Here is a 25,888-nt window from a genome sequence, read left to right as displayed (position 1 = left end):
TTTGAATTAGGGAAGCTGGTGGTTCCTAGTGTTTTGATGGACTATGATCTTCTTGAAGCTATGGGCAAGAACTATGACCAAGCCATTAGTGTTGTGAGAAGAACTGATGGTTAGGTCCTACTTACAGTCAACCTAGATGAGATTAGGGAATTTTTTGGTTTAGGGCCTCTCACTAATTACCATGTGCCCATTGATTTGGAAGGATTAGAAAAGGAATACAAAATTAAGAAAGGCACCATCAGGCAAGGTGCATTGAAGGCACATATAGGTAAAATTGGAACCCTACCAACAATAACAACAACCTCTAGGGAACCTTTCAAAAGGGTTTACTTCAATACCAAGGCTATAGACATATATAGGACCCTATGCAGATTTTTTGGGAGAGATGAAGAAGAGTTTATGCCTATGGATTTCATGTATATGGTTGTTCAAATTTCATCTTTTGGTGTGGACATCATTTTTTGTTTTTCTTCTTATTTAGCTAAAGCAATTCGCAATGGATTAATTGGGATAGCCAAGAGCAGGGTAGAAAAAACTTTTGGTCATTATTCTTTATTGATGCGTATGTTTTTGTTTAAAGGAGCTTCATATTTTGGTAAAGAAATGAAGTTAAATAGAGAGGAGAATGGGGAAGCACTACCAGTCCAATTATGGAGTGCAGATATGACTTGGGATGTAGAGAACACTAGTTTTGTCAGATTTGATAGGTATTTCACTTCCAAACTGAGATGCCTTTTATTGAGTGATGATCCAAGAATCCCCAAGTAATTAATGGGTCTCATTAGGCATATGGATAACACTAGTGGTTTGAAAGTTTCTCATAATTGGGGGGATATCATCCCATACTCTGTTTCTACTATTTTTAGAATTTGTGGTTTTAAGGGAAGTCCTCATGTATTACCCTACCAGGTACCCTTGAAGGTAGGAGTAGCTCAGTTTTTGTGGTAGTTGGGAGGAGTAGAGGAAACATTTTTGTTGAAAAGATCAACAAGGTCAATTTTCCCCACTTGCAGAGTAGCCATCATTTTGTAATCACAAAAGGGGGTTGTCTCTCTTTGCACAAAATTTTGGATCCTTACAAGATGGCTATTTCTCACCCTCATTTTTGTGATTCTGAGGGATTTTTCAATATGGCCTTGAGGCATAGAATTAAGATTGGACAAATTGAGCATGAATTTTACTTCCCAAAAGATATAATAAGAAATGAGTACTCCTTGCAAGAGTAGGAAATTAGGAAAGAAAAGTGGAGAGTTTTTTCTAAAAATTTTCATTTCATTCATTGTTTTGATCTAGATTATAGTCCTTTGGATGATGCAATTACAAATGTAGATAAGATAAGGAAACTTATGAATACTTTTCCTAAAATAATAGAGGCAATGAATGAAAAGAAACAATTCTTTATTAGATTTTACCTAAATAAGGCCAAGAAAGTAATGAGAAAATTGGGTTTTACTCCCAATATAAGGGTAGGTCAATTAAATTTCCAGAAAAGGCTAGGGTACATAGTCATTCAGAATCAAAGGTCGATTGTGGATAAAGGAAAATAAATAATGGGGTCTACCAATACTATTTTAGAGGAGAGACCTCTTGAAATTTCTCCTAAGAGGAGAGAAATAATAAGAGAAAAGGGTCCTCATGTTGAGGAATACTCACCCTCCCAAACCCCTTTGAGAATTGAGGAGGAGCAGCTCACCAATGAGCAAGTTGAGTAGATAGAATCACTAGTGGGAGTTCTTATTACACAAGCAAAAATAGATGAAGGAAACCCCTAGGAGCCTCCTATGCCAAGCTTTGAGTAAAAAATTGTAGACTGCAGGGGAAGGGAATTGGACACTATGTTGGAACATGGTTTTGTGAAATCAAGGGCTTTCCAGCAATTTGCATGTAGGGAAAATATGACAAATTTTGAGGAAAGATGCAAAAAACTAATAGCAAAGCATCCAGAAATGGATGAAGCCTCCATCCAAGGAAAAATAAAGGAATAAATGATTCAAGAGTTCCAAAATATAACCCCTAAAGAGGGGAGGTAGATGGTAAAGGCCTCAAACATTTTATTATTGCCCAATTGGAATATTGTTGATGCATTAATTTTTAGTTCTATTTCTAATAAATTGGAATTACAAGACTCCAATAAAAAGAAGTTTGTAAGGACTTCATTTAATGAAGATCAAGCTACCCTGGTCATGTGGTCACTAAGAAGAGGATCAAGGGTTGTTTCATCATAGCTAGAGGAATTAGGGCTAACAAGAAATATCATTGTGAGGAGGGTTGCTGATACCTCTCATGTACAAGAAGCACATTGGAATGTGGGTTCATCCCAATTTCGTTTGGCTACTACTAAGAAGGAAGAACATGCCATATTTGAATTATAGAGAAATTATGAAACAATTTTGGAGGTCTACAATAAAGAGGTTAAAAAGAGGATTGAGCTTGAGAATACGTTAATGGGGAGGTCCACAATGCCAAGAATAACATGCCCTCGGCCCCTAGTTGAACCTTTCAAATCCACCTCCATCATAGAAGTACCAGATACACCCCAAAGGTCCAAATACTACATAGCAAAATATTTTGAAGAAGAAAAAAGCAAGCTGTAGGCATTACATGTGGAGTTAGATGCAAAATATGAAGATAAATTAAGAAAAGCTCTCACATATTTGGGGGACAAAATTGAATGGTCACTTGTTTATGATTAGCTACCCAGGGTGATTAGTATCTGGGAGGAATTGAAAGCAAGTGATGAGGTTTTGAAGCCTATTGTGAATAAGTGAGTGAGAATGAGGAAAGAGATGACATTTTTATGTTATTCTATCATAAAAACCTCCTATGATAAAATTGAGAAAACTTTTGATATTGTATCTGATCTTTCTGATTTTGACAGTAAGAGAATTCATTTGCAAAGAATAATAGTTGGCTACTTGAACAAGTACAAGAGCCAAAAGTTTAGTTTTTTTCCTCGTGTCCTAGATAAAAGAAATAATTTGAAAAACAAGGATGAATGGGCCAAAGAGCTTGATAATGTATTTTTTTTTAGGATGAATAGAATTCATGATGAAATAGGGCATGCATGGTGGGCTATCACAACTGAAGAGATAGTGAAAGCCCAAATATTCTTTGATTCTTTGAAACAATAATTTGTTGATATTAATAGGGAGGCACAATATGTTATCAAAAAAAAAAAGGATATTCTACAATTTGATTGCCCAGACGATGCACTTTTTGACAAGTGGATGGAGGATATTGCTTCTAGTGAGCAATTAGAAGAGGTTAAAAGTGATGATGATGAGATGCATGAAGATGAATTAGAAGTCATCAATCCACCTCCATCAGTACCTGTAAAAGAAGAAGGGTAGTCATCTCATGCAAAGGAAGTAGTGGATTAGATAGATGACTCAGCAAATACAAAATCAAAAGTAATTGTCCCTGTGGTCACACATGATGATATGAGTGAAAATGCCAGAGTAGAAGTGAAGCTACACAAATTAGAGCCTGACACATCATTGGCCAGTCTAGTAGCCACAAGTCCATCAATACCTATAAAAGAAGAAGGGCAATCATCTCATGTAAAGGAAGCAATGGATTAGTTAGATGACTCAGCAAATATTGAATCAAAAGTAATTGTCCCTATGGTCACATGTGATGATATGAGTGAAAATGCCATAGTAGAAGTGAAGCTACACAAATCAGAGCCTAACACATCATTGGCAAGTCTAGTAGCCACATATGTTGAGGATTCAGAATAGTAGCAAATCAACAATTGACATAAAAAGGATCTAATGAAAAGGGACCTACAAAAGAATTTTTGGTGTATAAGTCTTTCTGTTAATCACAAATTTTTCTTTTTGTGATAGGTGTATGTAAATATCTCTTGTAAAGAACACCTATCAGCTCTCTATCCCTAAAGCTTGTTGCATCTCACAGTATATAAGTGAGATCCCAAGGCTAGAGATGGGTTTAATTTCTAATGCATATTAGTATTACACTTAGGATGGTTTCAGTCCAGTCATTGAGTAGAACTTTATGGTGTATTTTCTCTGCATGTTTTTTGAGAATATGTCAATATGGATTGATCTTTGTGTCTTTTATTGAGATCATTCTAAGTTTGCAACAATTGTATAAAATTTTCAAAGAAAATTAATACAAGTTATGAGTTGTCCCCATATCAATTTTTATTGAATCTTGTCTCCTTGGCTGTTACCTTGTTATTTTGAGATTGTGTGAGTAAAGCTTGCTCAATTGAATGCAATTCATTTAGGTTGTATGTCAATTCATTATTTCTGTTAATTCAATGAATTAAGTAAATGATTTTGATGATTTTGATGGGGTCATCATGGTAATAGAAAGGATTTTGAAAGAATGAAATTCAATAAAAATTGCTGATAATTCTTGTTGTAAAGCAACAAATTCGATCCATAGATTGAAGTAGAATCTGAATCCCAATGGAATAGGCATTGACCGAATTTTACCTAGTGTGTAGAATAGACACATTGTGAAGGAGCATCAATTCTAAAATCACAATTAGCTTTAAATTACATTTCTTGAAGATCTTAAATGATGGTCAACACTTGTTTGCAAGGAATGTTTTAGCCTTAGTTAGCTACTGTTGTTGTGAACACTTGTAGATCTATAGAAGAAATTTGGCCAAGTCTGTTATATGTGATGTGTTTATTCAACATGTTAGAACCATGCATGTATTTGAGGATTTGAGTTGAAAATAAAAATGAAACTAAAATATTTCTCATACAATATCTTCCAGTCTTGAATCATCCCTAGGTATACCCACCCTGGTTTTGTAGAGCCTAAAGAGTAGAAAACCACCCTTGGTTTTGTTGAAGTTGGGTCTAAATGATTGGCACATGTAAATGCTAATAGGAATCAGCTAATCCTTAGGTTATGTGAGTAATATCAATTTGGTATTGAAATTTTGTTGTTCAATAGTTTTAAAACACCAACATACTATTCAGTGATATTTCCTGTAGGACACATAAGGAATGTCTTTCTTAGCACCTTGTTTTAGTCATGGCCACGGTGAAAACTTGAAAGAAATGGAACAAAACAAATGATAACATTAACCTACTCCTACTCCTAACTTCAAAACCACAAACTTCTGTAATCAAGATGGAAACAAGACCAATGGATGCATTGATAGACCTATAGATTACCCAATAGATAAAGATTAACAGTAGTGGGAAAATGTATACACAATAAATATAGGAATATGCATTTAGTTATCTAAATTTTATTAGAGAATCATGTCCACAAGACTAGAGGAAGAAGTATAGTTATGTAATGAAAACAAAAAGTATAGTTTGAGTTGCACCAAAAACAAAAAATGTCACATTACATTAACCTTCAAATCACCATCCTACCTCCATCACTAATCTTCATTTAATTGCATAATATATGAAATGAGAATGAATTTTCAACTTCCTAAAGACTCCTATCCAAGAATACAAGCTTGATGACCCTTCACATTCCAAAACTGTCATTTTACAAGAAAATGTTGTTACCAACATTTTTGACCACATTGCAACATTTGATAACCTTTTTCCATTTTTGAAATTTTATGCTACAACTATTAGAGTGGGGCTTCCATTACACCAAAAGACCAGTCTATCAATGCTCAAAACAACCACTCAACTTATAGCACATAGGAGGTGATTAAGCTCTTATCACAAATCTCAAGGGGAGTGCTAAAGAAATTTCTAACAATCTCCCTCTTAGTGTTACCCAAGGGTCTGAGGATTCAAACCTATGACCAAGCTTTGATACCACTTGTTAGAGTGGGGTTTCCATTGCACCAAAAGACCTATCTATCAATGCCCAATACAACCACTTAGCTTATAGTACACAAGAGGTAGTTAAGCCCTTGTCATAAATCTCGAGGGGAGTGCTAAAAAAATTTCCAACAACAACATTACTTTGAACCTCAAATAGGTGAAATGGATTACAATGAACATATCCAATAAAAATTAGATTCATTTGTTACCTTGCATAGAATTTTATGCCTTAGGGGTCTCTAACTCAATAGAGTTGTCCTACTACAACAGAGTTAGTATTGCTTCAAATTGTCATGCTAGCATAGATCATTATACACCATGTTTATTCAATTCTCTTATCTTAACTTACCTACAGATTTGTTTTCAAAGGACTACATTTAAGTATTTATCTAGGTAGTTAATTTTCTCACTACTTGCATCTCTATTTGGAAACAATTTAGAAATATGGTATAGTCAAAGCTTAGTTATCATCTCATGGCTATTGTCTAATCTAAAGGTTGCATTGGATTCTTTTTAAATTTGGTAGTGCTATATATCCATACTCCTAAATCTAAAGAAATTGTTCAATTATCCTATTTTAATCTCTCTTATATTCTTTTATTTTAAAAATATGTTGTTGCACCAACTCACAGATCTAGATATTTTACATTAATTGAAAAACCAAGAGTAGAAGATTGTCCTTTATATGTTTATGTGTTAGAGAAGAAGATTGATGCATTTAGAAAATAGTATATTGTGATTCTCCTCTTTTGTTTATTTCAACATACAACTATTAGATGCTAAAAAATGATCTCTCATACCATACTTAACTCAATTATACTCCTTGGTGTTTGCAGCATGTCTTACTTGAATTGGAATATGCAAATAATATTGGGTATTAGCATTGGTTTATGGTTTGTATTTCTATGACCAAAGAAAATTTTTATTTCATCTAATGCAAATAGATAGCCATCATCACTAATTTTATCAATAATTTGAAAATATGAATCATATTTCTATCTTAATTCTTGTATCCAGAAAAGATACCCAATTTGTTATATAATACAAGTATGACTAAATATTTTAAAATATAGATGTTAATCAAAAAAAAAAAATTCCAATGCAATTTGTAAGAACTCTCTATAAAGCTCATTAAAATAAATCATTTCATTTTGCAATTTTTTAGATGAGTGTAGGTTTTTACATTTATTTTTATTGCATTGAGAAAATGTAGGATAAGAGTTGGTACTGAGCTTGGAGATAGGAAAGCCAAAGCTGTAAGTTTGCAAACCATGGAAATGTCAAAATGTAACCTTCTTCAAATAGCCCAACCTTCTTAAAATGTAATCTTTTGCAATATCTAGCATTTGTGTTCTACATGACCTTAATTGAGTACAAAATTGTACATAATTGAAATAACATCTATTTCACTAATCCTACCATGATTCAAAACATATTAATATGACCCAAAATTCATTGGAGATGATCAGGGTGCTCCTACACCATACACCCTTTGTTGAAAAAAACTCAAGTCCCTTGAGTTTTCTATAGGGACTTCCTTTGAAGGATTGGAGATCATCATTTGATTGAAAAACATCATTTAATGCATCTTTAATGTTGTAGCATCTAGTTGCCCTTATCAATTAAATAATCTAAGGAGAAATAAAATATTTGAGATACTATATGAATCCAAATTCATTAAAGATGACATGAGTAGTTCCAAAACTATACATGATCATCATCATGTTGGTATTAATAATGATGTAAAGGGTGAAGATAAGAATGATGAGACTCACAAAAATGTAAAAGAGGTCATTAGGATAACATAAATTCTTACAAATCAAAAGGTACACCTTTCACTTATTGTTAGGGTCAAACAAATTTTCACTTTTGTTTATCATTTAAAGTTGGTGATTCACTATAATAGCTTTTCAATGTGGTTATTTTCATAGAAAACTTCTAGCACCTTGGCCAAACTTGAGAATCTAGCTTTCCCAAACATCAAAGGTTAGTAAATGAATCAGTCAAGTCTTGAAGGTAATTACTACTATGTAGGTCCAACTTTTGTAGAAAATACATTTGACATAAAATTTGTGGGAACTCAATCTCATTCCATATACTTATTGATAACTCTCTTAGATATTTCAAAGGCTTCGTGAGATGGGACCTTGACATGCCCAAGAAAATTTCAATTTCAATATTCTTGATGCAAGAAATAGGATGAATAACTAGGGCCAAAGGCTCACCCAGCTATCCAAACCACCCTACAAGAGTTAACACAATAGAAGCAAACACAAGGAACAGCAACTAAAGGAGGAAGAAGAGAGAATACTTTTATTGATTCATCAAAATATCTTCATACATGCCCAGTTGTAAGGCCTTCTAGGTTATAGCCAATTACAATACATTCATATACAAAGATCCAATAGAAAATTCACACCTTTAGTTCTGCTCTAAAATCCTCTTCTCTAAAACATACCTAACTCTAAGCCAAATCACTCAATATTTATTTTCCAAAATGGCTTATAGATCATTCTAGAATCATTACATAAGAGGAATGCCAACCCAACAATAGTCTAGACTCATCCCAAGAAAAGATCTAAACATAAATCTCATGAATGAAATAAATCTCGCAAGTCATCTCGCAAAATCATGTCCAAATACTGACACTTGGCATACACTGGATAACTCAGTACATGAAGAAACACTCAGCATACACTGAGTAACTTTACATATGAAGAAAAACTCAGCATACACTGAGTAACTTGACACATGAAGAGTCACTCGGCATACACTAGGTAACTTGGCACATGAAGGAATTGCTACAATAACCTAGCATATGAAGGAATCAGAACTACTAGGCACATGAAGGAAACTACACTACTAGGCACATGAAAGAAACTGCACTGCTAGGCACATGAAGGAACTACTAGGCACATGAAGGACTACTAGGCACATGAAGGAACTACAAAATGAATAAAATGAGTAGGATAACAAGGAAACCTAGGATGCTCCTGCATCAATTCTTGTATCCAATTTCAAATTTCTCCCTTCCATTGTTAAATACTTGAGCTCTCCTTCGATTGAATACTTCAACTCATGTGCAATTACATCATAGTGTTTGAGACCCTTATCTCAACTAAAATTTAACTCTTTTAGTGGTATTAATAGTAGTAACAACATTATATTATCTCTAAATTAAATCTCTTCAAACATAAGTGCAAGAATAATGATGCAATAAAAAAAAAAAAATTTAAGTTAAAAACATAATATAAGTTTGACAACTTCAATAATTATGAATTATATTTTTCTATTTTCCAAAAGACTTTTTATGTTTTCTTAATAATTAAATTTTAATAAATGACTTTCAAATTACTACAAAATATTTTAATTAGCAATGCTTAGATGCTAATAACATTCATATTTCCTAGTACACTACATTACTTAAGAACCGAACTAAGGCATCTCGTGCTCCTACTCCTTCAAATTATCCTCTATAGCTTGAAAACTTGCTTTTTGCTCTCCTTAATACTTGTCATGATCTTCAACTTTTTTCTCTTTGTTGTTTTCCAAATATTTGTGGGTCACTTGGGAGAGTTGGAATTAGCAGGAGCTTCCATAGAAAATGTTGGAATTCAAGGATTTTCCTATGAAATTCGCATTGGTACCATTTTGAAGAATTTGTAGACTATCCAAGATGAGAATTTTTATAGTAATTATGAATTTAGTTCAAATAGTTTATAATAGTGAGTTTCTTTATTGTTTGGAGAACAAGATAGATTAGAATGTCAAGTGTATTTCAAACACTAGGTGGGAAATCTTTTGGAGCCAAGAGGTACAAAGTTCTTGGAATCATATGCCAATAATCTATGCTTCTAATGACTACTGCTTCCATCCTTCTCCATATGCTTTATATCTTTGTAGAGATTTCATTGCATTTCATTAGGTAGAATAAAGAAATAGCTTCTCAGGGAACCATCTTTGCAAAAGGGCTCATTCCTCAATTATTTTCATTTTCTTTGACTTGTTGCTTGCATATATTTCCACTAGCTCTGAATATAATGGCCCCTCTTGCCTAAATTTTTGTAGCCACTTTTCTATTGAATCTTCTTCTAAGCTAGGTAGTTGTGTACAAGCTTGGGTTTGACCTACTAGGAGCTTCATTAATGTTGAGATTTTCATGGTAGATTCTCACCATTGCAAATCTTCTTTACATATTATGGAGTCAAAGTTGTAAGGATATATTGACTGGCTTCTCATGGATTGGATATTTAAAATGCAAAGTAAAACTTGAAGATAAATATCCAAACTAATCCCAACCCAAGATGTCATTGGTGATTAGTCTAGATATTTATATTGAGGTGTTATTATTTTAAAACATTCTTTATTCATCCATTTTTTTACCAAATTTGGTCAAAACCTAACTAAGGTTGGTCAAAAGTTAGACCAATCTTCATCAAACTTTTGACCAATTCACTAACAAGGGCACCATTGTGGCTTTGGCATCTTGGTCAGATGTACCAAGTTTTTTGACCAACATTAGTTAATATATTGACAACCACAATGGCCAAATGTAGATGCCCATTTTGAAACCTTAACTAGGGCTAGTCAAACTTTTGATCAACCTTCATCAAAATTTCAACCAAATGACTGACCAAGATATCATAATGGGTTTGGGATCTTGGTTGGATGGGCCAGGCTTTTTGACCAACAATGGTTAAGTTTTTATAACCAGAATAGCCAAATGTAGATGCCAATTTCAACCAAGAATTATGTGGAAAGTTTGATCTCAACAAGGATTTGTCAAAATTTTGATGGGAGAAATATCGACAAGTATATTTGTGGATCATTCAACCAATCTGGATACACAATTCAACCAATTTTCATCAAAAATAGAGGCCAGTTCTACTAGTGTGAGGAAGAAGTCAAAATAGAGGTCTAGGACAGGGAAGAAAAATTAGCACTCATATGACTAATCATGATATTCCTATTTAGGAGGAGAGTAGGGAGGAGATTAGTGGAGGTAATTATGTTGCTCAAAGGATGCCAACACTAGATAGATGTTAAGGAGTATCTTAGAGAACCTACCTCCTCAAAGGGGTGTTGATTAGGAAGAATCACATCACACTAGGTATGATGAGAGATGAAGATATCGGAGCCATTATAGAGATCATTCTGATGATAGAAAAAGGTCTATAAAGGCTTCCCAAATGAAGAACCTACAATGGGTGAAGGTTAAACCTTTTATAGAAGAGGGTACTAGATATGATGCAGAGAGCTGGTTAATTTCTTTAGAGAGATTCTTTGTGATGTAGTACTTTGACATTAATGTTAAAGCAAGGTATACTATTACCAACTTGGATAGTTTTATACTACATGGTGGAAGATAGAGGAAAATAAGTTGGGAGTAGACATGAGTACTATTTTGTGGGAGTTGTTCTTGGAGAAATTTTGTAAAAAGTTTTTACCAGATTAGTAGTACCAGCAGAGGGAAGATGAGTTTCACAGTCTAAGAAAGTACACCATGATTATGGTTGATTATGAAAGCAAGTTCTTTGAGCTCATGCCATATGTAGGAATTAGTGATATCTCACCAGAAATGGTACAACACTTTATCTGGGATCTAAATAGTCATATCATTAGGGGTGTGAAGGTTTTCCATCCTAAGACACTTAAGGATGTGGTTCACCAAGATATTCTTATGGAGAATAATATCAATTTGGGACATGGTGGATTTTTTGGGAGCACACATGAGTATGAATGCCCCTTCAAAACCTAAGGGCACACTAAACCTAGAAGTTAGTGGTAACAGGAAACCCCTCTTCTTTAAGGGTAATAAGGGGTATCAGTGGTAACATCACCAAAGAGGATCCTTTTAGATAGCTCAAGGTGGTGGTAGAGATTCCAACTTATAGAACTTTCATAATGCTTAGCACAATAAGTGTAACCAGTACAATTATCCATCTTAGAGTACCCATTCATTTTCTAGTAGAGGCAACCACCAATATTCTAGTACACCTCTAGCTAGTAGAGGTTTAGGAAGAAGCACAAGGTATTTCTCATGTAGACAGTTTGTTCATATTGTAGCCTACTACGAACAATGTACATCACAGTATTCTAGGTAGAGAACTGTAGCTTCTGAGCCTACAATGAGAGATATAAGAAGAGTGCATAGAGTCTTCACAATGGTCCATCATTATTAGGAAGACCATTAGGGTACCATTTTCATGACCACTAGAGCTATTAGAGGTACACCACTTTCTATTTTATTTGACTCTAGTGCTACAGACTCTTTTATATCACCTTTTTTAGTAGCCAAGTGCAAGTTGGAGGCAATTAAGTAGGACATAAGTTAGCAAGTGGAACTAGCTTCAAGAGCCAAAGTAGCCATAGACTCTCTAGTGCATCATTGTAGATGAGACCTTGGAGGAATCACTACTATAGTGGACTTTCGAGTTATTCCCCTTGGATCATATGATGTAGTTCTAGGTATGGACTATTTAGGAGTGCATGGAGCTATTATTAACTATAGGAGGAAAATTATTAAGTGCAATGATGATGAGGATAAGGACACAAACATTGGGGGCATCTAGAGACCCATATCACTTTGCATGATTTTCACAATGTAGCTTAGGTAGAATATTCAAAAGTACAATCACGTGTTTGCTATCATAGTATGTGAACTAGAGGAAGAAGATGAGCCTAAGGATAAGACTCTAAATGACCCTGTTCTATAGGATTTTATTGATTTCTTTCATAGTGAAATTCTAGGGATACCACCCAAGAGGGACTTTAATTTCCGTATTGATCTAATCCTAGTAGTGGAGCCTATATCTAATGCTCCATAAAAGATGACTACTTAAGAGTTGGAGGAGTTGTGATTACAACTAGAGGACCTCCTAGGTAAGGGTTTCATTAGACCAAGTGTTTCTCCATGGGGAGCTCTAGTGGTCTTTGTGAAGAAGGAAGGATCATTACACTTGTACATTAACTACATGCAGTTAAACAAGGTGATGACTAAGAACATATATCCCTTGTTAAGGATTGATGGCTTGTTTGACCAAATTAAGGGAGCCAAGGTTCTCTCTAAGACTAAGCTTAAGTTTGGGTACCATTAACTATGCATTCATGATGTAGATATTCATAAGAAAACTTTTTGTACTCAGTATAGCCACTATGAGTTCATAGTGGATTCATTTGGCTTGATGAATTCTCCATTAGTATTCATATGCTTAATGAATGGAGTATGTTGCACTTACCTTGATCGATTTGTGGGTCCATTTTAGATTCTTAAGAGGATAGGTTCAGTTGGCTAACATCTTGCATTGTCACCCAACTTGACTGAGATTCATGATGTTTTCCATGTTTCTACACTTAGGTTGTATATCCCTAGCATGGTACATGTTATTGATTGGACTATATTACAAGTAGAGGATAGACAACTATCTTTTGAGCTCATGCACATTATGTAGTGGTGGGAGTTTACCCTTATGTTGGAAATATTCAATATATGATAAGTTACTAAGAGGGGAGAGGTGAATCAGTAACTTTAAATTATTTCTTCTAAATTTTCCACAAAAAAATCTATGCTAAAACATGTATTAATACTGAAAGTTAAAACATTCATCACACAAAAGAACACAATATTTTGATGACCCAAAAACCTTCCAAATAGAAGGTAAAATTGGGGTGGGGATGATACCCACAAAACTTCAATACTGCAGCATAAAGTTGGCTTGTTAAGGCTTACATTGACCACTTCTAGTGATCTACCCTGCTAGGAGCACAAAGGACTACTAGGTCCACCTTGTTAGAGGATTTACAAACATACAATGAAGTATGCACTTGGTCAAGATATTTGTACGAAGACTATTGAGTCTACCTTGTTAGAGGATTTAGAAAATTGATTCACCTATTAAGATGAATCAGTTGATCTACTTACAACTAATTGTTGATAAGATCCTTTATGCATTGATCACCTTATGTGATGAATATAACTTTTTTGTCTTTGTATTGACCTTGTTATATTCCTTGAACTATTGCTGACAATCTCTCACATTTACTTCTCAAAAATATTTCATATTACTTCACTATTACTTCATACATGTAATATCTTACAATAAACCTTACATATATACCTTTCAAATTTACAAAATTGCAAGGTCGGCCAAAACACAAGTGAACAAAAATATTACAAATTTGGCCCAATAGTAAATAACTCAAGTTCACTGAACTAACTCAATGACCTTCTGATACACAATGCTCACTGCATTACTCAGCATCATCATACACTAAGTAGAAGTGAAGGTTCGGTCCATACTAATCACTCGATGTAGTTCTAAACTTAGTGACCACTGGTGACTTGGTAGATGTAGTGTCACTCAGTAGATACTGAGTTTACATTGCTTCACTCGATAAACACCACTACATCCAATGCTCGATTTACACTAAATCTACATGACACATGCTTACTACTAGGTAGTCACTATGAAGCTCAGTATACACATGTACATGCTAACTCTATTGAGTGCTATCTCCCCCTTTCACTTATATTGATATCTCAATTTATACAAAATTTCCCTTTTTGCTTATACTAATATCTCTCCCCCCTTTTTGATAGTAATGCCAAAGAGCTACATATACTATCTATATAGTTACACCAAAATGGGAGAGAAATTCTTGATGTACCTTAAGAATGAGGGTGAAAGAGGTATCCCAATTTTCTTGCAAAATTTTGCAGGTGGAGAGAGCAATCTAAACTTCTACTGATAATTTGATCATGTGATCAGCCACTAAGAAGTTCTGATCTTGAACTAATGTCTTGCAATGAGCAATATGTTTCTACATTGTATCCATTATTGGCAAGATCATGTTTTGAATATCAATCAAGGTTTCTCTTATTTTTTCTTCTCTTAAAATTTCTGCCTACACATCTGCTAGATATTTCACCTTGGTGTGATGAGAGGAGCTGGAAGAGGGATCAGCCTGCAACTTTGATGCACTAGATTTCATGTCAACATCAATCTTATTTAGCTTCTCCTTTATTTAATTGGTAAAACCAAACACATCACAAAGTTTGCCAAAAAGTGATGTTGCATTATTAAAAGAATTTTCAAAATTACTCAAAAAAGTGGACAACTCCACTTGTTTGATTGCAATCTACTAAGCACTACACTGCAACACCTTGTTATCAAACTTTCTTTCAGCCTTTTCAATTAGCTTCTTTTGTCTAGAGGAGTCCTCATTAAATTTTTGTATAGCTTCTTCTAACTAAATCAAAATAAGTTGAGTGGAATCCACTTCAATACCTATAGCATCTATAATTATATTCTTGACATTTTCAATTATTCTGTACTCCTTATCCCTTTCAGACCTTAGTTGCTTCTACGTAGCTTTCTTCTCTATGAGTTGACTAGCTAACCTCATTTCTTCAATAGTAACAGTCTCATAGTCAATCTTAGGTATTATTATTTATATGTCTAAGTCAATGTCTTCTTCAATTTCCTTTCCAATGATCAGAAGTTTCAATGGTTCCCTTGGTTTTACTTCAGTGATGACTAGTTTGACCTTTGGAACTGACACAATAGTAGAGATAGAAGGGCTAGCAATGAAAAATGGAATAGGGCTTAACGATTGAATGCCAATAGAAGTACTAACAAGACTAAAAATTGAAACACTTCCAAAAAATGGTGCCACACTCAGTAGAATACCCTTAGAAGTGTCTAAACTAACTGGAATCAAAGTAGATGCAGACAATGCTGATGAAAACAAAATTGTATGGATTACTAGAATTGATGAGGAAAAAATTGTAGAACTAACTAATACACTAACTAAAGATACAAAATTAGAGGGAGCTAACTTAGTAGCTAAGGAAGTAACAATCAACTCAATAGATGAAGTGCTTGACACTTCCATTATAGACACTTGGAGCTAGGAGGTGGTTGGTGAAGATTGAGCAATTGATGTTGTTTTTGTGCTCACAATCTCATGAGTAGAAGCTATCTCCATAGATGTGATAGTATGTGGTGGAGTGTTGGGAAGAGATGCAATTGCTTCTGCTCCAAATTTGACCAAATCATCTTCATCCTTTTCTTCCTTTTCTGCTTCTTCCTCCTTTCTTGCTTCATATATTTCTTCTACTTCCTTCTCCTCATCTTCCTTCTCTTCTTCTTCCTTCTCCTCCATTAGAGCATGCAGCTAACTTTTAGTAACTATGATGGGAGTGTTGTCATCATCATCATCACTATCATCATCTTTAAATATAAAAGTTTCATCTGATGGCTTGTTGAGATGATATACATCTCTCTAGATGTCTAAGGAATACTTAACCACTGATTCTATGTTGTTCATTAACATAAAACATGAGTTAAGCTTTAGAATCATTGTGTCTTCATGTTCTTTTATTTCCTTCTTTACTTCTACATTAGTCAAATTAGGTACTAACTATCTCAACTATTGTTCAAAGATGTCTTTTATAGTTTGTACCATGTTCTCCCATCTGACTTGGATTTTGGAAAAAAGATCTGCATGGAATTGAGGTTGCATTTGAGTAGGGGAATATTTCCAAATACCCATCTTCTCCATGACTAAGTCTTCAATTTCTTTCTGCTCAGCTGGAGTTTGAGTCTCATATTTGAGAACTTTGAAGTTACATATTCCTACTCCAACTCTTAGATATTTCATCCTTTCCTCAACTTTAGGTGGAGACTGAATGAATATAGGTTCAATTTTACCTTTCCTAACTCTCCTTGAGAACATTGCAGTTGGTTTCTTTTGAGGTTTAGTGATAATCACTCTACCTTTCTTCTTCAATGGTTCCTCTTTCCCTAATTCTCCTTCTTCATCATAATCCTCCTCTTCATCCTCACCCTTGCCCTTGATAAGCATTAGAAGATCTTCAACTGTCTTCAATTTGGCAATCCTCTTCTTGCCTCTGTTGAGAGCTTAAGGAATCTTGATATTGATCTCTATCCTCTTCTTGGCTTCATCATAAGTGCCAAATGCAGGAAGGTTTGGATTGGCTGGCTCATTTACTAAAGCCTCAATAATGTCTCTAGCTTCATCAATGTTAATTTCATAAGGCAATGGTTTTACCCATGCCAATCTCGGTATGACTGCTTGAATGTACACTCTATCACAGTCCACCATGAAGCATATGTCATCCACTAACCTAACTCAGCAAGAGTATCAACTCGACAGATGAACCAAATTCCTCTTATTCCTAACCTCACTCAATAAGTTCTACAACCAATTTTCCTCGGTGAAGTCTAATGCAACTCAATGAAAGATGACCTTTCTGTGATCCTAATGTATCTAGAATACTAATTGGATCATTTGCATTCCTCATATTTCTTGGAATTGCTTATGATTTACTTGTTGAGTATAGCTCCAATACATTCTTAGGAATTTAGTTTGAGGTGATGGAGTCACCCACTTCTTGTGTGACTTCACTATCATGATTCAAGCTTGTATCCTCAGTAGATTTAGGAATCCATTATTGCCTCATTTGTTTCCTTATATTGTCAGCCCTTACTTTCTTTTCATCTTCAACTTTGCCTATATTCATGCATTTTTTAGCTACATGACCGAGTTTAGTGCATGTGTAACACCTTATAGCAGTATCTTTCTTTCTTAGGTGATGCCTTGCACAACTTATGCCAGTGTGTCCATATTCTCCACAATAATGACATCTACACTAGTTATTTTAGTCCCATCCAACTATTGCCTTTACAAATTGTTCAGCTAGATTGAATGATTTGGATCTGCATTGAGATGCCTTGTGACCATACTTTTTGCATTTGTGACATTTACCTTAAAAAAAAAATTTCTCCTTACATTCATTGGCTTTGTGACCATGTTGATTATAGTTGTAGTACTTCCCTTTGAATTTTTCTTTTCCATTCCTCCATCATTTTTTTTTATGTATGACCAATTTTCCCATAATGATTACATGAGGGTTTTTTATTCCTTTTTGCACCTTGCTTGGAAGATTCACCTTGTTCTTCATTGTATCCCAGTCTTCTTTACCTTTTTTCCTATGAAGATTCTACTCATTTTGCTAATTCAATTGATTCATGTCTTCTTGTTATTTCAACATTCTCTCATTGATTTTTTTTTCAACATTTAGGTCATTCTTCAATTTTTCAATGATTTAATTTTCACATCTCAGATCTCTTATTATTCTTTCATTGATTTTCCTTTCATAATTTAGATCACTTCTTATTCTTTCATTCTATGCTTTGAGAATTTTGATTTCTTCATTTGCTCTAGTGATTTGATCAATGAGGTCTTCATGCTGATTGGATTGATTTTGTTCTTCATTGTTTCTTGCCTCTAAGTCTTCATTTGCCTTATTCCTTTGTTCCAAAATTTCACATAGCCTGATTGATTGGATTTCTTATTCTCTTTTGAGTTTCCTTACTTCTTCTTGTAGAGAGCCATTTTTTGCTAGGAGTTCCTTGATTGCCTCATTGGCTTCAACTAATCTGCTTGATGGGAAAAAAATCTTCAATCTTTTCTTAAACATACTAATGGTCATCCATTTTTTTTACAAGTTCCTTACTTCTTTTCAGGGATTGGGAAAGATGCTCCTTTGCTTCTTTGAGTTGAGCTATGGCCATCTCCAAATCTAGCTTTTCATTTTCAATTGCCTTGTCAAGTCTGAATATCTCCATTTGTTCTTAGATCTTTGCTCAAGTTGTCAAGCTTTTATCCTGAGAACCACAAAGCTCTAATACCAATTGTTGGAAATATTCAATATATGATAAGTTACTAAGAGGGGAGGGGTGAATCAGTAACTTTAAATTTTATCTTCTAAATTTTCCACAAAACAATCTATGCTACTACATGTATTAATACTGAAAGTTAAAACATTCATCACACAAAAGAACACAATATTTTGGTGACCCAAGAACCTTCCAACTAGAAAGCAAAACTGGGGTGGGGATAATACCCACAAAACTTCAATACCATAGCATAAAGTTGGCCTATTTAGGCTTACATTGACCACTTCTAGTGATCTACCCTATTAGGAGCACAAAGGACTGCTAGGTCCACCTTGTTAGAGGATTTACAAACATACAATGAAGTATGCACTCGGTTAAGATATTTGTACAAACACTGTTAAGTCTACCTTGTTAGAGGATTTAGAAAATTGATTCACCTATTAAGATGAAGTAGTGGATCTACTTACTACTAATTTTTGATAAGATCCTTTATGCATTGATCACCTTATGTGATGGATATAATTTTTCTGTCTTTGTATTGACCTTGCTATATTCCTTGAATTTTTGTTGATAATCTCTCGCATGTACTTCTCAAAAATATTTCATATTACTTCGCTATTACTTCATACATGTGATATATTACAATACACCTTACATATTTACCTTTAAAATTTACAAAACTACAAGGTCGGCCAAAACACAAGTGAACAAATACATTACAAAGTCAGCCCGATAGTAAATAACTCAAGTTCACTAAACTAACTTGGTGACCTTCTAATACATGGCACTCACTACATTACTCGGCATCATCATGCACTCAATAGAAGTGAAGGCTTGGTCCATACTAATCACTCGATGTAGTTCTAAACCTGGTGACCACTAGTGACTCAGTAGATGTAGTGCCACTCGGTAGATACTGAGTTTACCTTGCTTCACTCGATAAACACTACTGCATCCAATGCTTGGTTTACACTAAATCTGCATGACTCAAGCTTATGGTTCAATAGTCACTGTGAAGCTCAGTAGACACTGTTGATCTTCACATTGCTTGTATTTACTCAGTAGCTATTGTCTACTCAGTATAAGTTGTTGAACTCTTCAAAGCTTGGTTAACAATGGAATGCTTGGTGAGAGAAGAGAATTAAGTGTTGAGCTCAGTAGCTATACTAATATGGATAAGTTTTGTCACTAATGGAAATACTAACTTAATTCCAACACCTTATGGGTTGGGTCTATTAGAGTGGGGTTTCCGTTGCAACAAAAGACTAACCTTTTAAATTTTGATACAACCACTCAACTTATAGTATATAGGAGGAATTTAAGCCCTTGTCATGAATCTTGAGGGTAGCACTAAAGAAATTTCCAAAAATCTCCCCCCTAATATTACCCAAGGGTCTAAAGATTCAAACGTGTAACCAAGCTCTAATAAAAATTGTAAAAAACACTAGGGTATTCATTGTACCAAAAGGTAAATCTTTTGGTGTAATTACAACCCTAGATTATAAAAATTGGTATTAGAGCTTGGTTACAATTTTGTATCTCGTAGGCCAAAGCAAGTGATGTTGGGAGGGGGATTTTTGGTATGAGCTAGTGTCTCTCATAGGAGTCATGGCATGGATTTACCTTCTCCTATGTTTCTATAAGAGTATTAGTTGTATCAGACATTCATAGGTTGACCTTTTGGTGCAATGACAAGCCTAGCCTTTCTAATAGGGTCATAGAGCATGTAAGGGTCCAATGGGACCTTACTAATGAGAAATAAACTACTTGGGAGGATGCAGCTAGATTATGAGAGTTATATCCCTACTTGTTTGTAGGATTCTAGTGATAAGCCTATTTTTAGGGGAAGAGGATGTAGTTCTAGCCCCATTTTTCTTTTAGTCATGTCACCAAACACTATTAGGTAAATTTCATGTTTTATCATTTGATGTAGTGGTACTTGTTGGAAATATTCAAGACTATGCTAAGTTATTGAGAGGGGAGGGGTGAATCAATAACTTCTAAAATTTTAACAATTTCAATTCTTAATCCAATAAATCAATTAGCACTTAATTCATCACATCTAATCTAATTGCATGCATGAGAAACTAAAAACATGAAAGCATCCATAACACTTGAACACAAAGATTTGGTGGCATAGAAACTGTCCAATTAGAAAGTAAAATTGGGGTAGGGATGATACCCAAAAATATTAGTACTATAGCATAAAGTTGGCCTGTTAAGGCTTACATTGACCACTTTTGATGATTTTTCCTATTAGGAGCAATTATGACTACTAGGTCCACCTTGTGAGAGGATTTACAAACACACAATGAAGTATGCACTAGATAAAGAGATTTATAAAAGACTGTTAGGTCTACCTTGTTAAAGGATTTTGACCAGCTCACCTATTAGGATGAAGCAGTAGATATTTGATTTGCAACTAAGTTTGCTGATAGAGATTCCTTAGTGTAGTGATCACCTTTCTGTGATAGAAATGTCTCTACTATTCCTTATACTGATATGGCCTTTATAATTTTTTATCTACTGCATTCATAACTTAAACTTTTTGCATCCACATTCACATTACAATACATATGCTCACATTCACATTCTCACTCTTTCATTGGATATGATACAATAAATTACATATATATACCAATCTAACTTACAAAATTACAAACTTGACCATGATACAAGTTAGCACAAATATTACAAAGTTGGCCCACATGAAGATACTCAAGTTCATAAGACTGACTCAATGAGGTTTTGATACTTGGCATCCACTATCACTACTCAACATCATCATACTCTTGGTAGACATAGAAGCTCGATCCATATTGATCACTTCAAGTAGGCTTGAACTCGGTCTACATTGGTGACTTGGTAGATATTGTGCAACTCAGCAAACATTGAATCACTTGGTTACCATGAAGTAGCTGAGTTAACACTAGCTTTGTATCACATGAACTACAAACTCGATAGATACTATAATGCTCAGTAACCACTGATAAACTTGGTATATACTAAACCACATAGTTTGAATTGATGGACTTCACATTGATTAAATCTGCTCAGTAACCACTAGGATTAGTCCAAAAGACTCGGTAGCAATTGTAGAGCTTGGTGGCTACTAAAATACATGGCAAATATTGTAGACTGTTCAATGAGCTTAGTAGCTATATAGAATCTAAATAGGTGTATGTCACTAATAAAAAACTTGGCTGATATGTCAACAGTACTTGGTTACCAGATAAGTTTATACTATTTTCATATTTTTCTTATACATATGATGAGATACTTCATGTTAGGGATATTCTATGTAACTATGATTCATGGTTAATCTTGTGATAGTAATTAAAATTTTTCTTTAAAGATATTAGTTGGATCTATGATGATGCTTATGTTATTATGGATACTTACCTCATACTCGCATGTCTATGGTGCACATGTTTGTTTTATATTTCTACATATCGTGACTATTGTGGTTGAGGGAGGGGGTCGTACTCATCTACTAGTTGGGATCTACATGATGTACCACTCCTTGTCATTTCCTATTTAGTTTAGATATATATGCATATTTACATGCTTATTTTTTATATAGGTTGTAGGTATAGGGCATCAACTTCCCTTAATTGCTAGGATGAGCATGCCCTATCACAATATCTCAACAATATAAGAGGGGAGATATTTTTCAAGTCTAAATACCAACCATGAACCTTTTTTTCCTATGAAGAAGGAAAAATATTTGAGTTTTCCCTACTTTCCAAATTCGTCAAAATGACATATATTCAATGACCTAAGCCTTGGGTTTGACTTTCTATGTTTGCAAGATTGTGGAGTTGTTCTATGTTCATGGTTTGGCTTGGGATTTTTAGTGTAGTTAGTCATCCAAAGGTTTTATAATTATAAATAAAATGGAAAACCTTAGTAAGGAAACATCATTTCTTTTTATTTACTTAATTAAATAACAACATTAAAAAAAGTTATTAAAAGTTAACTTGGATTTTCTTTTATTAAGTTCATCAAATAAAGTTAGTATTATTGATAAATTAATTATTTAGCAAGAATAATCTTTAAGGTGCATTATAAATTATTAAAATATAAATAATAATCTTTTTAAAATACTTTTTTTAAAAAATTAGTAAGTTCATCATTAAAATAAATCGATAAAATTAAGCATAAATAATTTTGTAAATAAAATAAAGTTTAAAATGAGAATATATTAAAAAAGTTAGAAGTTCCTAATTATTGTGTAAGTAAAGTGGGATTTAGTTTTAGATAGAAGTGGAAGTTTCCTTGTTTGGTGGGAGTTAGTTTTAGATAGGAGTGGAAGTTTCCTTGTTTAGTGAGAGTTAAATTTAGAGAGGAGTGGAAGTTTACCTGTCTAGTGGGTGTCCATTTTGGAAACATAGAAAAAAAATTATTAGTTATAAATCTATATGATGCTTTGGAGTTCATTTTAGGGAGGAGGTTTTTGGAAGTAATTTTTTGCAAGCTCTAGTATTCGAATTATTTTGGTTGAGCATCAAATTCGAGTAAGAATTGTAGATCAAATGTGATGACATTGGAAAGAATCAAGGACATGATTGAATTGATAAAAAAATGATGCCACATGATGGATAAAATTTGATGACTTGTCAAGGACACATAGCAAGGGTTGACTACATATGATATTTAATTGATTCTAGAAATGCCATAGGTTGATTACAATTAATTGATAAAGATTGATCATAATAACATCAAAAAACTCAATCAATGCAATTAAAATGATTGTGTGAGGATGTGATCAGACACTAAAGGATTCAACAATGTCAAGGATCAAATTGAGAAAATGATGACATGGTTAGAAACATGACATGAATTGATAAATGTTGATAAGGCATTAAATAATATAACAATGCATAAAATGACTAATGATGATAAAATGATGACATATAAATAGTTTCAAATTGGTTCTAATATGATCAACATATGATTAACATGTAACGAAACTCAGGTGTGGAAATAGCTTCCTACACTAATCTCTAAAGAGAAGTATGGTGCAAATCCTATTAAAATCGTTTACACTTACTAATTCAATATCATGTAAACAACAATATTTCAGCCAAGCAAGCATAAACAAAATAGATAGAGAAAGAAACACATAACACAAAGATTTTCCAGTGGGAAAAACCTTTTGGTAAAACAACCCCACCCCTCTAGAACCTGCACAACATATTATCTTCAACACAAGGTTACAATACACTTGCAATGAAAGTTCAATAGTGACAACAGAAGACTCTAGTAGCAACACACAGTACCAACAATACACTTTTTTGCATACACCTCTTTGCAACCCTAAAATTTCTTATAACATGTGCTTCACTTTTAGGGCTACTCCCAAAGGTAACCGTATTAGGATTTTACCATTCTCTGAGAAAATAGGAACCCCAAAAAAAAATTTGGGCCAATGCCCTGAACCCCAATATTGGGGTAGATTGTACAGTACTCAAAATTATCAGTTGCCACATGTCTTCACCTGTCATTGAATCTTGCTAACATAGCTCTTATGTGTCATAGGAATCCATCATAATTATTTTAGCTATGATCTCCTTATACACAATTCAAGATGTCGACACATCAACATTATTTGCAAGAAATATATTTTACAAAAAAAATAATAAGAATAGGAATTATCCAAGGTTGAGACACCTTATTCCTAACATAAAAAGGCTCAAAATTGATGAAGAATATATCAAAAGATATTCAAAAAATACTATGAAACAAGTCTTAATGATGATAAAGTTAGCAAAAATATTGAAGTTAGTGAAAAGAGAAAAATAGGACAAGTTAGAATGCAAAGATGATGAAAGAGTAGGTGCAAACCATTTTTGAGTGTCTACACTTTCATCTCCTTTTGAATAAAGTTTTCCATTCCTTGCATCCTTATGAATGTAACACATGCTTCTAAATATCTTGAAATAACTTGCATTAGGAGTATGCCCATCATTCCTTTCTTCAAGTGAACTTAGTAAAGAGTATAACTAGCAATGCTAATAGCTTCTCTCAAAAATATTTGTGCACTACGTAATCCACAATTGATATATTTCTTCTCTCAACAATCCCATTTTTTTTGGTGTCCTCAGTACAGAAAACTATCTAATGATACCATGCTCATCACACAAGTTAGTGAATTCAATAGACATAAACTCACCACCTCTATGAAACTTTAAAATTTTCAACGTTTTACTAGTATCTTCTCAACTTTATCCTTATACTATTTGAACATATCAAAATCATGTGATTTCAACTTCATGAACACAATAGTTATCATTCTAAAATAGTCATCAACAAAAAAGATGAAATATCTATCACCATAGTGACTTTATGTACCAATAGGTCCACACAAGTCAATATGCACTAGTTCCAAAAAAATCATTAAAAGTGTGTGACTTTCTTGAAAAACTTGACTTTTTCATCTTACCAAGATGATATTCTTTACACATAGCATTCTCAGATACTCTAGTTTTTTACCTGAATTGTTCTATTGAGAAACACTCAAAAAAATATACTTTAGTCCTTGTACCCAGTAAGAACCATTGCATTTGATTTTATCATTGAATATTAATGATCCTCTACCTTTCACTAGAAGTGGAACATCATTACCTAACTTTACAGTTCCACCATCATCAATTTCTTCAAACTTGATAAACTTACTTATGTCACCATTCATGTGATATGAGAATCCACTATTTGTAATCTATTTATCTTTTTTTCTAATATGTGAAATGAGGGCAGTTTCATTCTCATACCTTTCTCTATCAGTATCTTCCTTGACAACAACATAGACCATCTCAACTACTTCTTTCTCTTCATTTGTATTGGAATTGGTGTGCTCTTTTTCATTAATGTAGCATGATTTATTTCCTTTATCTTTATATTCTTTGTTCCTCCTATACTTGTAATCTTTCTTGTCATTTCTACCACTCTTACTTATGTTAGGACACATAGCAGAAAAATGACTAACTTCATTGCACTTGAAACAAATAAAGGGTAGTTCATCTTTGAATTTACCTTTATCACTTGATAAAATTCTTGCAAGAATGCTTCAAGCTCATCTATATCATCTTCAGATTTAGACTCACTTTCATCTTTAAATATTCTGTCTTTCTTTAAAATTCAAATGGTTAGTGAGGACTTAAAAGAATTTCCAAGTGAAACCATACTGTTATCATAATTTCTCAACTCAAAAGTAGTCAACTAATCAAGTAAACCATCAAGTGCCAAATTATTACTAGACATAGCATTTACTTCTCAAATTTCAATATTTTTATAGCATAAATAGGTATGATATTTTTAAGAACTTTACTTACGCTTTCATTTATAATACCTCATGCAGCTCTAATTTCATTCATAACTTCTTTGATTCCAGATAGATGTAGCTTT

This window comes from Cupressus sempervirens, chromosome 7 (genome assembly GCF_028749045.1).
Source record: "Cupressus sempervirens isolate cs-2001-9-10 chromosome 7, ASM2874904v1, whole genome shotgun sequence".
Taxonomy (NCBI): domain Eukaryota; kingdom Viridiplantae; phylum Streptophyta; class Pinopsida; order Cupressales; family Cupressaceae; genus Cupressus; species Cupressus sempervirens.
The sequence above is the reverse complement of the archived record's forward strand: the minus strand, read 5'-3'. Positions refer to the sequence as shown.